The following is a 12,687-nucleotide window of genomic DNA, read 5'->3' as shown; positions in this document are numbered from 1 at the left end:
TACATACATGACCGTACCAGGTATAGTACACAAATAGTTTACCTGCTGAGTAAATCACGCCTAAACATATCTTTAAAATGTGCAGCACCGATGGATTATATGTAAAAATTAGTCCACACTAAACTATGATTCCCTGATTTTTGTATTTTTTTTTTTTTTTTTTATTTATTTGATAGCCGAACACAATGTAGGCTCATCAAGTTTCATACGAATCCCGCTTGAAATGTCAATAGGTAGAATTGTGATGATCAAAGGATAGCATAACATCATCTACATGTTGATTAAGATCAGTGGAAAATCTTTGAAGTCTATGGATATTATATCAATACCTTTGTAATAACCGAGTCGATTATTCTCGAGTCGGAAATTAAACTAAAGATAGACGGTAAGGGAACATTAACCGGTAGAACACAGCGATCCATCAAGGAAATTACATTAAACAAAGCGAAAGGTAAAAAGCAAATGCTAAAAATCTTAAATGGGTATATATTATCACAAAAAGATTAAAATGGTACGTCAAATTCTATCATATAGACCAACATCTTTCAGATAATTTAGAATTTTAAAAATGTCAACAGTTTCAGAAAGGGTCTTCCGATTTGTAACGCTACGATAAAAAAATCTCAAGTAGACAGAAGGTCTATGCAGTCTAATGAAAATGTTTAACGGTGAATGGGTCATCACATCCTATGAACCGAGGGTTATTATAACGTGCACCCCCTGGTAGCATGAATGCTACGTATACTCTCGATCTATACATAACTGCCTGCTTCAGAGGTGATTTGGAACCCCCGGCTTCTTGGAGGAGCAGCTAAACAATTTATAACAATAGATAAATAACAAGTATAGACTCGGATAGTACCTCTGTCCTCACAATCAATACCTGCGACGTGTATCGCGTCTTGCCAACACCCTACCTGCGCCAGGACAGCGACCTCGTACCCTGAACCACGCAAAGGCAGAGACTGTCTATCTCCAAACACAAACAGCAAATGCACAACCACTGTTTCCGAGAAGACACTGCCCAATGACCGACCACGTGTCCTGGACAACTCACAGCCCTCTCTCTTGACAGAGCCAGTTCCTGACACAACCTGTCACTGCGGTCTGTCTACTACGTACAACAACAAAGTATAGTCTTGCCAGAGTTGTCTTTGCCGGCAACTCCTTACTCGGGAACTTCTGGCGTACCTAAGACCACTCACACTACGTACAATGTACCGTACCAGAGGAGCCTTTACCGACAACCCCTTATACAGGCGTTTTTGGCGTTGGTACTATGTACAATGGCTTACCTTTGCTGCTATCTAGGCTTTTTATTCGCCATTTGTCAATATTCTTCAAAATATGCAACAAGCTTTCCCACCCAGAGTATTAGTGGTAGCCCGCTTTTATGTACCTGACAGTCTTGTTAAGTTCAAGTACAATATCACCCCTAAAAAGCAGTTTTAGATTAAAATTATAAGCATTTGTCTTTAACCTTTTAGTTTGTTTGATGTTATTTTGGAGTGGGGGTCGCTTTGTGTTTCACCGGTTGATGGCCCTCATGTCCTTTTATGTGTTGACGGGCGGGAATAGTGAAAATCTTGTCAGCCTCAATATTCGAAATCAACATTTTTTTTCTATTAATCTGTACTTGTTTTCTGTACCAGGAAACGCCTTGCTCAATATTGATATCAGCAATTGTTCATTGTAATTTACACGGGTTATTTTCCTGTGATTTTTCGGTTAAAATACAGCTACCTATGGATACCATAAATGTTTCAACACAAAATATTCTGAATTTATGAAAGTGCTTACCAAACCAGGTCACACAGGGGTGAATGTTCATCTAAGCTCATACACAAATGTTTTACGCGATTTCACGATGTAACAAGTGAATTATGTTCTGATTGATATGTTCATTATCTCATACATTGATGTTTAGGCCTCTGAAGGCTCAGTTATTATTTACGATGTCAATTTCATGACACTCGGCAGACTGACCTTCAGATTGAAACAGCTGTAAAGAAAACAACGTTTCCGAGCTTGTGGACAGGTAGGAGGACGTAGATGTGAAATCGTTTTTCCTTAGAATGGTAGCTAACGTAAAATGTCAGTCTCTCAAATAGGACAAGACATATTGTTCTAGGTACCAAAATCTCAAAAAAAATCAAGATTAGACTTTGAAATTTACTGGGAAAAGTGTTATGCATTGTTGGTAGTGAGGAATATAAACCCGTCAGGAAGAAATTCTTACACATATCGGATGAGCAAGTAGCATTCACTGTCCAGCAAGACATGCTTTGCAGTGTACAACTAGCTTTAATTGCTGACCTGGCAAACTTAATCAATGAGCAATTGCGGTTCAATCCTATGGACAACGGCGACGCACGGTAGTCCATTTTCATTTACATATTAGGTTGTTATGGTTACATCTAAAACACTGTTTTGTAACATACAATCTGCTATTTAGGTATGACGATAAGTTTGGAAGGGAGAAAATACTTTTTCAACACCCGTGTCTCAAGAGTCTCATATTGCAGGGACTGAAAACAAGACCCAGCGGAGAAGTATAAAATGTTAGCTTTTGTGTTTATTCACTAAGCCGTGAAACCATTATCTTTTATCTACATGTGTCCATTTCACATCTAGAATGAATCTAGACGTCGACTTAGTACTGAGCAAGTGAAGCTCGTTAATACGAATAAATTGCATCGGAAAACAAATCTCAAATTATATATGTAATAGTACCCGAATCTGATATACATTAGAGGATGGTAATTTCATTTATGAACAAAAAACAAACAGAAACATCGTATCCTTTCAAACTATTAAAATAACAGAAATTATTTGTAAAAGTTCGCTTAACCAATTTGAAAATTATTCAACTTTCTCTACCTCTGCTTATTTGAAAATTTCGTAAAACTGGTAAAAGAACGTAGCAAGTCTAGTTGGAAAAGCAACGACGAAAATACTAATCAACTAATAATCTCACACACGACCGATTCACACTACCAATAATGATATTTCACACCAATCTAAACACTAATATGAAGAGTCGAAGATATTATAGAATAAGCTACTACCTGAAACATATTAACCCTAATTTATTAACACCCTAAATACACGTTTCTAAATGAGACATGTTGAACAACTGTAGATTTCCAAATAGTAAACCCGGTGATGCTGAGAGACTGGAGTCCGTGCACATGTCAAGTGATGTATCATAGTATATCTATTTAAATACTTTTTACCATACCACCTTATATGTATTATCCCCTCCTACATCTCTAATCCTTCAAGATAATAACTAGTTAGGGAGATAGCTCTAGTCCTGTTTTTACATTTTGTACAAAAAAACTGGACAGGAGCTAAGATTCAAAGTGAACTATTTAAAGTTAATATGTATGATTAAATTATTCGAAATTGTGCTAGACTTAAGTCAGAGGTTTCATTACACTGTATCTCCCTGTGTTAATTTAGTACTGACATTTGCTCTGAACAATTATGTCTTGACCAGTGGCCAGAGGTATTCTCTCGTTACTGATCTACTACAAATGTTCTTGTATTAGTTCGTTCCCTATCTAAGCAGTCTGTATGATGGTCAGTGTAACCTTATCATGTTGTAAACAGCCGAATCTATTGCCATTTATGTTTACTTCAATCCATGTTTACCTGTTAGCTAATGTGTATTAGTACTTCATCAGTTAATTAACATGGCTAGTATAAATACTACCACGTTTCTAGCCAGTAAGTATCGGTTTCTGAAGGCATGCGAGTGTTCCATCTCTCCATAGCCTACATCGCAATAAACCTTCAACACCCGAACAGTGTTTGGACTTCATCTCCTCTCATCGCCACACAGAACAAAGTATTATTTTAAACGGAAGTCTTTACAATAGCGTTGACGTGAAAGGTTTTAACGTGATTTTGTCATATGAAATTTAGATTCAGAAATGCATAAACATGATCCAAACATCAAAACCAAGTCTGACTGTGAACTTTCAACATTATATGATATATCCTATCCACAAACTATCAATCTCTCCGTAAAGATGTGATTCTGTGTTTAATTTCCTCCTGTTTAAATTGATCTGGATCATAACATGAATACAGCACAATCACAATACCGGCCAGATATTGTGAAGATAAGCAGGCTAATCCCGTGGTAAGTTCCTGCCCAATTTACATATGAATAAAAGACACAACTTGCTCGAGGTCGAGAAACGACCCCCATCCTTTTGATATATTTATATATATTCATTTCTCTAATTATTTTCTGTGTAAATGAAATTTATGATAAAAGTAATACAAGGTTTGTTTATTAAGCTTTTCATGTAATGCAGATTAAAAGTACAACGTAATATAAGACTCTATCGAGAGATGTGGAGAAAAAAGTCCCGACCTTGCATGTTTTATATCAATCTCTTACATAGGTCTATATACATCAATCAAACAAAGCTGCTTTGAAATCGGAGAATTTTTTTTTATCGCCTTAATTGGCGTTTCGTGTTGAAAAATCTTTCATTTGTTTTGTGTGTTTATGGTGTCACACAGGAATTGTTATTTGAGTAACCAATCACGGTGACCGGCGTGGCCTTTGTTCGACTGAATACACAACAACAGTTTGTATGAGTTATTAACGTTGATTTCTGCAACAATACCAGAGACGTCAGCAGAGTTCTCACTTTAAGATTTCTCAATTTTGGACCAGATGCGTTCGTAGTCTCCACAAGGCTGTAACTTTATAAATATATAAACATTCATCACAACAAAATTACCAAGTGAGGATTGTATTTCCTGAACTTTTTATCCGACTGACAGCAACATTGTCATCTTTCATAGGACAAACGTTGACGAAAATAACAACATGGCATTGGAATCTAGATCGAGTGTCGGATTTCGTTATGAGGGTCTGTTGTATATCCCTGTTATACTTCTAACTGTAATTGGAATTCCGGGGACCATTGTTTCAATGAGATTCTACGGGAAACGAATTCAGAAAACATCTACCTCAACTGCATTATTCTTAACTTCTCTTGCCGTGTTTGATATGCTGTCTCTGGTCTCGAACATTCCAACAGTAATTACAGCGATATCTATGTTTTATGTGAACGAATGGAAAGACGGCAATCAGCAATCAATTACACGCTATTTTACCCGTATACCAAAGTATTGGTCGAACTTAGTTCTGCTTTTGGCTGGGATTGAACGGGTTATAGCTGTTGTTCTACCTCACAAAATGGCGACCATTTTCACAAGACGAGTCGGAATTATTAGTTTAATACTCGTCATCGTTATTGCACCTGTGATTCTAGTGCCTTTGGCTTTAGAACCACCTTTTGTCATCGTCCCGACAAACGGCTCCATTGTGCATGTTCAAAGGAAAGTCCAAACATTACTTGATCCAGATGTGCACAGAAAATTAATTCAAATAGTTTCTGTTTTGTATTTTGGACTTCCGGTTTTTGGTATCTTTCTTAGTAATGTATGTTTGGTCACCGTCTTATTCAGTCGATTCAAGTCTAAACGGGGAAAGAGTGTCAGAGATACAATGACTTCAAAACAGGTTAAGGAATTACGTACAACCAAACTAGTGATTCTAGTAACTGTGATATTCATCGTTTGTATGTTACCCTTGGTGATAATGATTCCAATCATATCAGTCGGTAGGGAAGCAGTTTCTATACGGTTGACCCTGGTCGTTCGACCTATATCTACCCTTCTTGAGACCCTGAACTACTCCATGAATGTTGTCATTTATTACTTCGGGAGCAGCAACTTCCGAACAGAAAGTGTTTATATGTTGTCACGTGTGTGTGGTTCCTGCAAGCGGACAAAGATAACTCCAATGGATGATGCAGGAACTGAGCAAACTACGATGTGATATTCACATATCCACGTATTGTAAGTGTTTCTTGCATTGATTCTGATGATATTCAAAGATGCCGGTAACAGAATAAAAGTTACAATATCATAATGCCGTATTATCAATATCTGATAGGAGTAAAAATATAACATCCCGCTCAGGTACTTTTAAACTTGTAAACAATGGACTTACAGTGTACAGATTACAATATTATTTACCTGCTACCGACAGATATTTTTGTTTTTTGGGTTTTTTTTTTAAGATTAAACTTTTATGTGTTGAGACTGTAACAATAATAATTGTTATGATGTATCTATTGTTTTTTATTTTATGTAGCGTTTTCACGGATTTGAGATGCTATATGAATATGTCCGGGATGGAAGGTGACTACAGCAGGGACAACTCACTTAAAAAAATTAATGTTTACAAATGTTTATTACATACAATGAAGTCAAGTTTATTGCAATCGCCTTTTGTGCGGCGGAGTCCGATCTGCATTGTGAACAATTATTATTGTTATTATGACATTCCTAACGGCCCGTCAACATATAAAGTCATTAGAGCCATCAAAGAGAAAAAGCAGATCGTGCCGCCAAGGAAGCTATATCGCTACCACCTATTGTTTTTTAAACTTTATTTTACTGATTTCAAACCATTTATCAAACAAATTTTAACAGCTCAGTGGCAGGAGGAATGGAATCAATATACCATTAATAAATTGCATTCCATAAAACCTATCATCGGCGAATGGTCTCCATGCTATATGTTGAAAGGCGAAGACAATCTTAGGTGCATAGGATGTGATGAGCCATTCAACGTTAAACATTTTAATTGGACTGCATTGACCTTCTGTCCTCACGAGAACTTTTTCATCGTAACTTTACAAGTCTACAGATACTGATCTGAAAGATGTTGGTCTATATAATAGACTGACTTGCCATTTCAATCTTTCGTGATGATATAAACATTTAAGATTTTTAGCATTTGTCTTTCACCTTTTATTTTGTTTGATGTTAATATTGCTCTTACATATAGATACTGGTCCTTCAACTCGGGTAATAAGAATCCTCCCCAACTCTTCTAGAACACTCTACATTGTTCATATGACTTCCCTTCCGAACTCATCATCAATGTCAAAATCGCCGTTTAACTTTATTTCGGTCAAGAATCAACGAAGTGTCCTTCAAATACCCTTTTTTCAATAACTAACAAGTTGTCAAAATGACCACATTCCTCCATCAAATTAAATCTCGCGATATAATTCAGAAAGGCCTCGAAAGAAAAGGCTCACAACAGCAAAAAGCTACGAGTTGATGACACATATTGATACCAAAATAATTATAGAATGAGTATTATACATCCGTTGGGACTTACAATAACGTCTGTGATGATGTTCGGCTAATACAACATATACTAAACAAAAAAGAAAGGTAACATTACTTTATTCTGTGATTAATTAATTAACCCCTTCATAAATCCTTACCAATAAAGTAATTGATCAATTCTGATAAAACTGCAGTCATGGTTCATTATAAAACTTTGCGTTCAGTTGATGTTATTCGACTGTAAAGGACGTTGGGGTCACTTTCAAAGCTAACACCATTAGTAACGGGTATGGCCACCGTTTGCGAAGTAAACAGCATTGCAGCATCGTCGCATGGAACTCGTAAGCCGGCGGGTAATTCGAGGAGAGATGTTGTTCCATTCAGCGATCAAGGCTTGGGCCAGCTCCTGCAAGTTTGACGGCTAATTTTTGACGTTCTCTCACGCGTCGCCCAAGAACGTCCCAGACATGCTCAATCGGTGACAAATCAGGTGATTAAGATGGCCAATTAAACACCTGTACGTTATTCTGCTGCAAGAAAGTTCTGCTGACGCGACTGGTGTGCGCTGGTGCGTTATCCTGTTGAAAAATGGCGCCAACACCATGGCGTCTTGAGAATGGCAGAACCACTGGTCTTAAAATTTCGTCCCGATATCGAATGCCGGTTAAATTGCCATTTAACACAACAAACCTGGTTCGATTCCCCCAACAAATACCACCCCAAACCATTACACTTTCGCCGCTAAAGCGGTCCCGTTCTGCGACGCAGCAGTTCGCAAAACGCTCCCCTCGTCGCCTCCATATCTGCGCCTTCCGTTCACCATGTTGCAGACAAAACCTGGACTCATCTGAAAACAGAACATTGTTCCATTGTCGTAAGGCACAACGACGGTGAACACGGGTCCAGTTACGCCGATTATTACGGTGACGTCGCAACAAATTGGGTCCAGTGTAGGGACGCCGCGCTTTCAATTGGTAGGCCCTCAACCTGTTGCGGACTGTTTGGGGAGACACACGACGCCCAAACAATGTCCTTGTAGTCTCTACTGCGGATACGAATCGATTGCGCTAGTGTATCAGTCGTATACGAAGGTCATCCCTGGCGGTCGTTTTACGGGGTAGGCCGCTTCGAGGACGATCGGATGTTGGTTTAAACGACTTACCAACTGGCAAACTGTCTTAACACTGCAACCAAAATGCCGTGCAACTCGACGGCGAGACTCCCCAGCCTGGATCATGCCTACAGCCCTTTCTCTCTGTACTTGTGACAGCCAGAGCATAATGATAAAGTTGATAGATAGCAAGATTCGGTGATTTCTAAGTCCTAAGGATCTAAGGAACAGTTGTCAGTTTGAATTTTTATGAAATTCAAGCGAAGATACAAGTTAGTCGCAGAAAACCTCGTGCAGCTCTTTCGCTAATACAGACTTTCACGCTTGGATTTTGTAATGTGAAACTTTACCATTTTCTAATATTGCACAAACGTCATTTTGTTTTCACTCATTTACAGGTATTCGCCAAGGAAACATGTTAACCTTTCTTTTTTTGTTGAGTATATATTAACTTCACAAATGAGGTCAATACCTATTTATACTAGATTAAAAATGTGTGAGTACGTGGAGTGTTCAGGGTAAAGTGGGGAACAACATAAGGCCAGTGTTGACCAGTCAATTAAAGTGTTAGGTAATATTAACAATAATTCACCACATTAACAAAATTATTTAAATATTTTGCATATATTTATTTAGATTTTTGGATTTCAGTTGTGTACAGGTCCTATTCATCTATTGTTACAACGCTGTCTACTATTGCTCTGCAAGCTAATGGTAGCTAAGTAGCTGAATAAAAATACCTCAGTGATGCTAAACAGCAGCATTGTTAGATGTTGATACAGTTGTAAGTAAAATTAGTCAAGCCCTGCAAAAACGGAATCTCCAGTTCATTTAAATCAAACCGTTGTTTGTTGTTAACTCAGCTGCTGTTCAAAATGTGGTTTGAAAATGCCGGGGAATTTGAAAAGTAGAAGTTGTCAGTAATTTTGATGAGTGTGCTACAGAAAGACAAATGTGCACAGTTGAAAGGTGTAGAATTGAGAAATTAAAATGAATACGTTAAAAAGCAAGCTAAAAGACAAAGAAAAGAAATATATTCACCGAATGGTTGAAAATATTTATGAAAGACTTTCAAAAATTCACCTGACCGAATTGCTGAATTTTGTTTGATCTTTGCACCTGGATATAATAATGATGAACTTTTCGATGGCACAGTGCGTACTCTTACAGATGGCTGAAGGAAAAGAAGACACAGAAAAAGGAAAATGGGAATTGAGTTTGGCAAAGGCAATGATTAAACAGAAATATTCAAAACTGAAAACTTATCCTTTTGTGTTAAAGGATTGTAAATGTAAATTTCCTTCCAAACTTCATGGTATTGTTTAGTGTAACCTTGGTTTTGTGTGACACAAGTGTGAGAAAGGGCTTGAAGCCATCACAACATAGTGAAATCTAGATATCGCTGATCATTTAAGGCATCAACAATCAACCTTTTTGGAATTTGCCTGTACCTGTACAAATGGCGAAAAAGAAAACACAGATATTCAATATTGGAAATGAAGTAAATCACAAGCAAAGTACACTCAACCCAAAAACAAACAAGCAACTAAATTATGGAATAAATGGACTATGATATTGTGGGAAATTTGGACAATATTTTATATCAATGTGAAGGGACAGGTCTAAATGCCAACGTGGAAAATTAATGTGACTGAACTAGAGTATCGCTGAAATTATTTGTTTGAATAAATCCGGCTTGGCTTGAATACACCACGTGATTTGGACTAATAGAGGCTCACAAAGCCAGACAATGAAATGTCTGGCTTGAATGAATGTAGGATAGATTGTCGAAAAGGAAGATAATACTTGATCTAATCCTTGACTAACTATTCCATTATTTCCTTACAGCGAAAGTGTACTGCAGGTGGGAACGTTGTGTTTTTCCTTTTTTTTTGTTGAGTATAAAGATAAATCTACCCAGGTAAAAATATCCCTTTTCACACTTGACAGAACCACTTATAATATCCTACATTTTGTATTCAGGGCAGATTCCAAATAAACAATTGAGAACCATGTTTTGTTTAATTGAGTTGGATATTACTACTAAGATTTAGACTGAAATTAAACAACATAACGCCTGTCAGCATATATAATTCATGACTTGAAACTAATAAGCATCACAGTCAATTTGGAAAACTTTGGATCATTTCATACCTAGTTTTCATTGTAGTGAGTGAATTTAGTCAAATTTTATTAAATTTAATAAGGCCTGTAAACATAACATATATTTAGTAATTTTAAGAATGGTTTCCTTCATGAAAAGCAACAATAGTACAATTTCAATATATATTAATAACTCATGATGTAACTTGAAGTCTGAGGCTTGCAATCCCTCGCCCTCACTCCTTTTCCAAGCGCTCACTGTGTGTGTGTGATTTGTTATGTTTGTGTTTGTATTTATATGTGGGCTCATATGTGTAATGTGCATTCTTCATGATTGTGTGTTTAGAAGAATTGGATAAAAAATTAATTTAACAGAGATTTTCGAGAAGATATAGTATAAGAATACATCAAGGCTTGTTGTAAAAAGAACGTAGAAAACATGTCAGCACAGAATAAAAATGCAAACATTAATTCAATAAAACTAGGGGGAAATATGAACATGGATCATGCTGAAAAAAGATGAAGGAGAATAAGATCAGATGTTCCAGAAGAGAAAGCGTCTTCTTCTAACGGCATTCCCGTTAATCCAAGTATTTCACGTTTCCAAATTTGACAGGTTTAACTACGGAAGTCTTTGGAATAATATACTCGGTGATGCCGAGAGTGCTGCAGTCCGTGTACCTGTCAAATGTTTTATATCATTGTATGCCAGTTAAAATACTGAACATGCCACCATACATGCACTCTGCCGTCCCCAACACGTCAACATTAATCCCTACCCTGATCCATAGGTTGGCTTAAGGTTTCAGGTTACAGAAAGAATTATAATCTGCAAATAAAATTTCCCAATCCTGTGCTCCCAATTGCGTGTATCATTACACGAATATAAAGTTAAAATAGGTGTCACCCCAAAATAGATCCTTCAGTATAAGCTTTTATAGGGCTTTCGAAATTCATGTTTATTGACTCATTACCTCTATAATAACCGAAATACCATCATATATACCAAATATTTCGGACATCTACAAAATCACAAGGGTCAACAGTGATGTTTAATTCAATAACTTATGTGTCCTCCAATCTCATTTATCATATAGCATTTGTTAAGGCTTTAGATGTCATTAAACCATGTTGATAGGACGGTTACTTCACATTAACGTGATTTTTAAAATAAGTTGAACGAAATAAGCGTTAAGTCAATATAACTCCTTCGCTGTAATCAAAGAATTTAGAATGTGCTCATCAATCAATCAATATTGATCACTTTGAAACTTTGGCACATCTCATCAATTTTAACTCGTATCCACAACGAACATTTGCTTCAAACACTCGGCTCTAAACAGTTGCAGATATGACCTGGATTAAAGGTTTAATGTCATTTCGTTTTTATTTTATTTTTCAAAATAATTGTGAGGATTTGACCTAGAAAGTCTTTTCCACCTGATATTCTGCACCCGGATTTTTTGTTTATCAGAAGCATTTGACCCCTATGACCTGGAATAAGGTTTTTTGAATTTTTTTTAGACTTTGTCGGGATCCATCCCAGAGATCCATCCGCAAAATATCGTGCTTTTAGATCTTTTGATTAATCGGTATTTTTTTATTAAAAAAAATCAACACCTGTGACCTTGAATATGAATCAAGGTAATTTCTTTTCACAAATTTGTCCGATTTCATCATAGGAACTCGTCAGCCTAATGTCCCGTTTCTGGGCCTTTTGGTTGGTGAAAATAAGGAAAACAACGGTCATACCGCTTTCATATATTTTGTTTAATCTATATAGCATAATCAATATTTTCCCTTTACATACATGTAGTCTAAATCTGCCCTGCAACTACAGCTGATAAATGAATCGACCGATCGAAAACATCAATCATTAGATTAAAAATATATTGATCAAATCATGAACACATATATTAACAATTATGTGAAATGAAATCATTTTTTTAAATCACCCCATTTCAATTAATTATTTTGCGAGAAAAAATATTTGGTTGCTTCGGTTGTTTTTGTAGAGGTTTAGATGAGATAACATGTTAAATGTTTGTTATATATATGTTCATGCTGTACATATTCATGAATGATACAATTATTTTTAAGTTTATACTCAATAATGTAGCAAATGATGTGGTGTATAATCAGTCTTTAATATGGCCCGTTGCTAAGTAACAAGAAACACAGTCAATTAATAAAGGATATTCCCAATGTCGAAAAAACTGGAATATTATATTGTGTACGTTTTGTTGATTTTGGAAATAAAATTGCAAGATTTGATTGTAAAGCTGTCCAGGTAGTTT

This window comes from Ylistrum balloti, unplaced genomic scaffold (assembly GCF_031769215.1).
Source record: "Ylistrum balloti isolate Yb309-2 unplaced genomic scaffold, AGI_CSIRO_Ybal_v1 Utg371952, whole genome shotgun sequence".
NCBI lineage: Eukaryota > Metazoa > Mollusca > Bivalvia > Pectinida > Pectinidae > Ylistrum > Ylistrum balloti.
The sequence above is the reverse complement of the archived record's forward strand: the minus strand, read 5'-3'. Positions refer to the sequence as shown.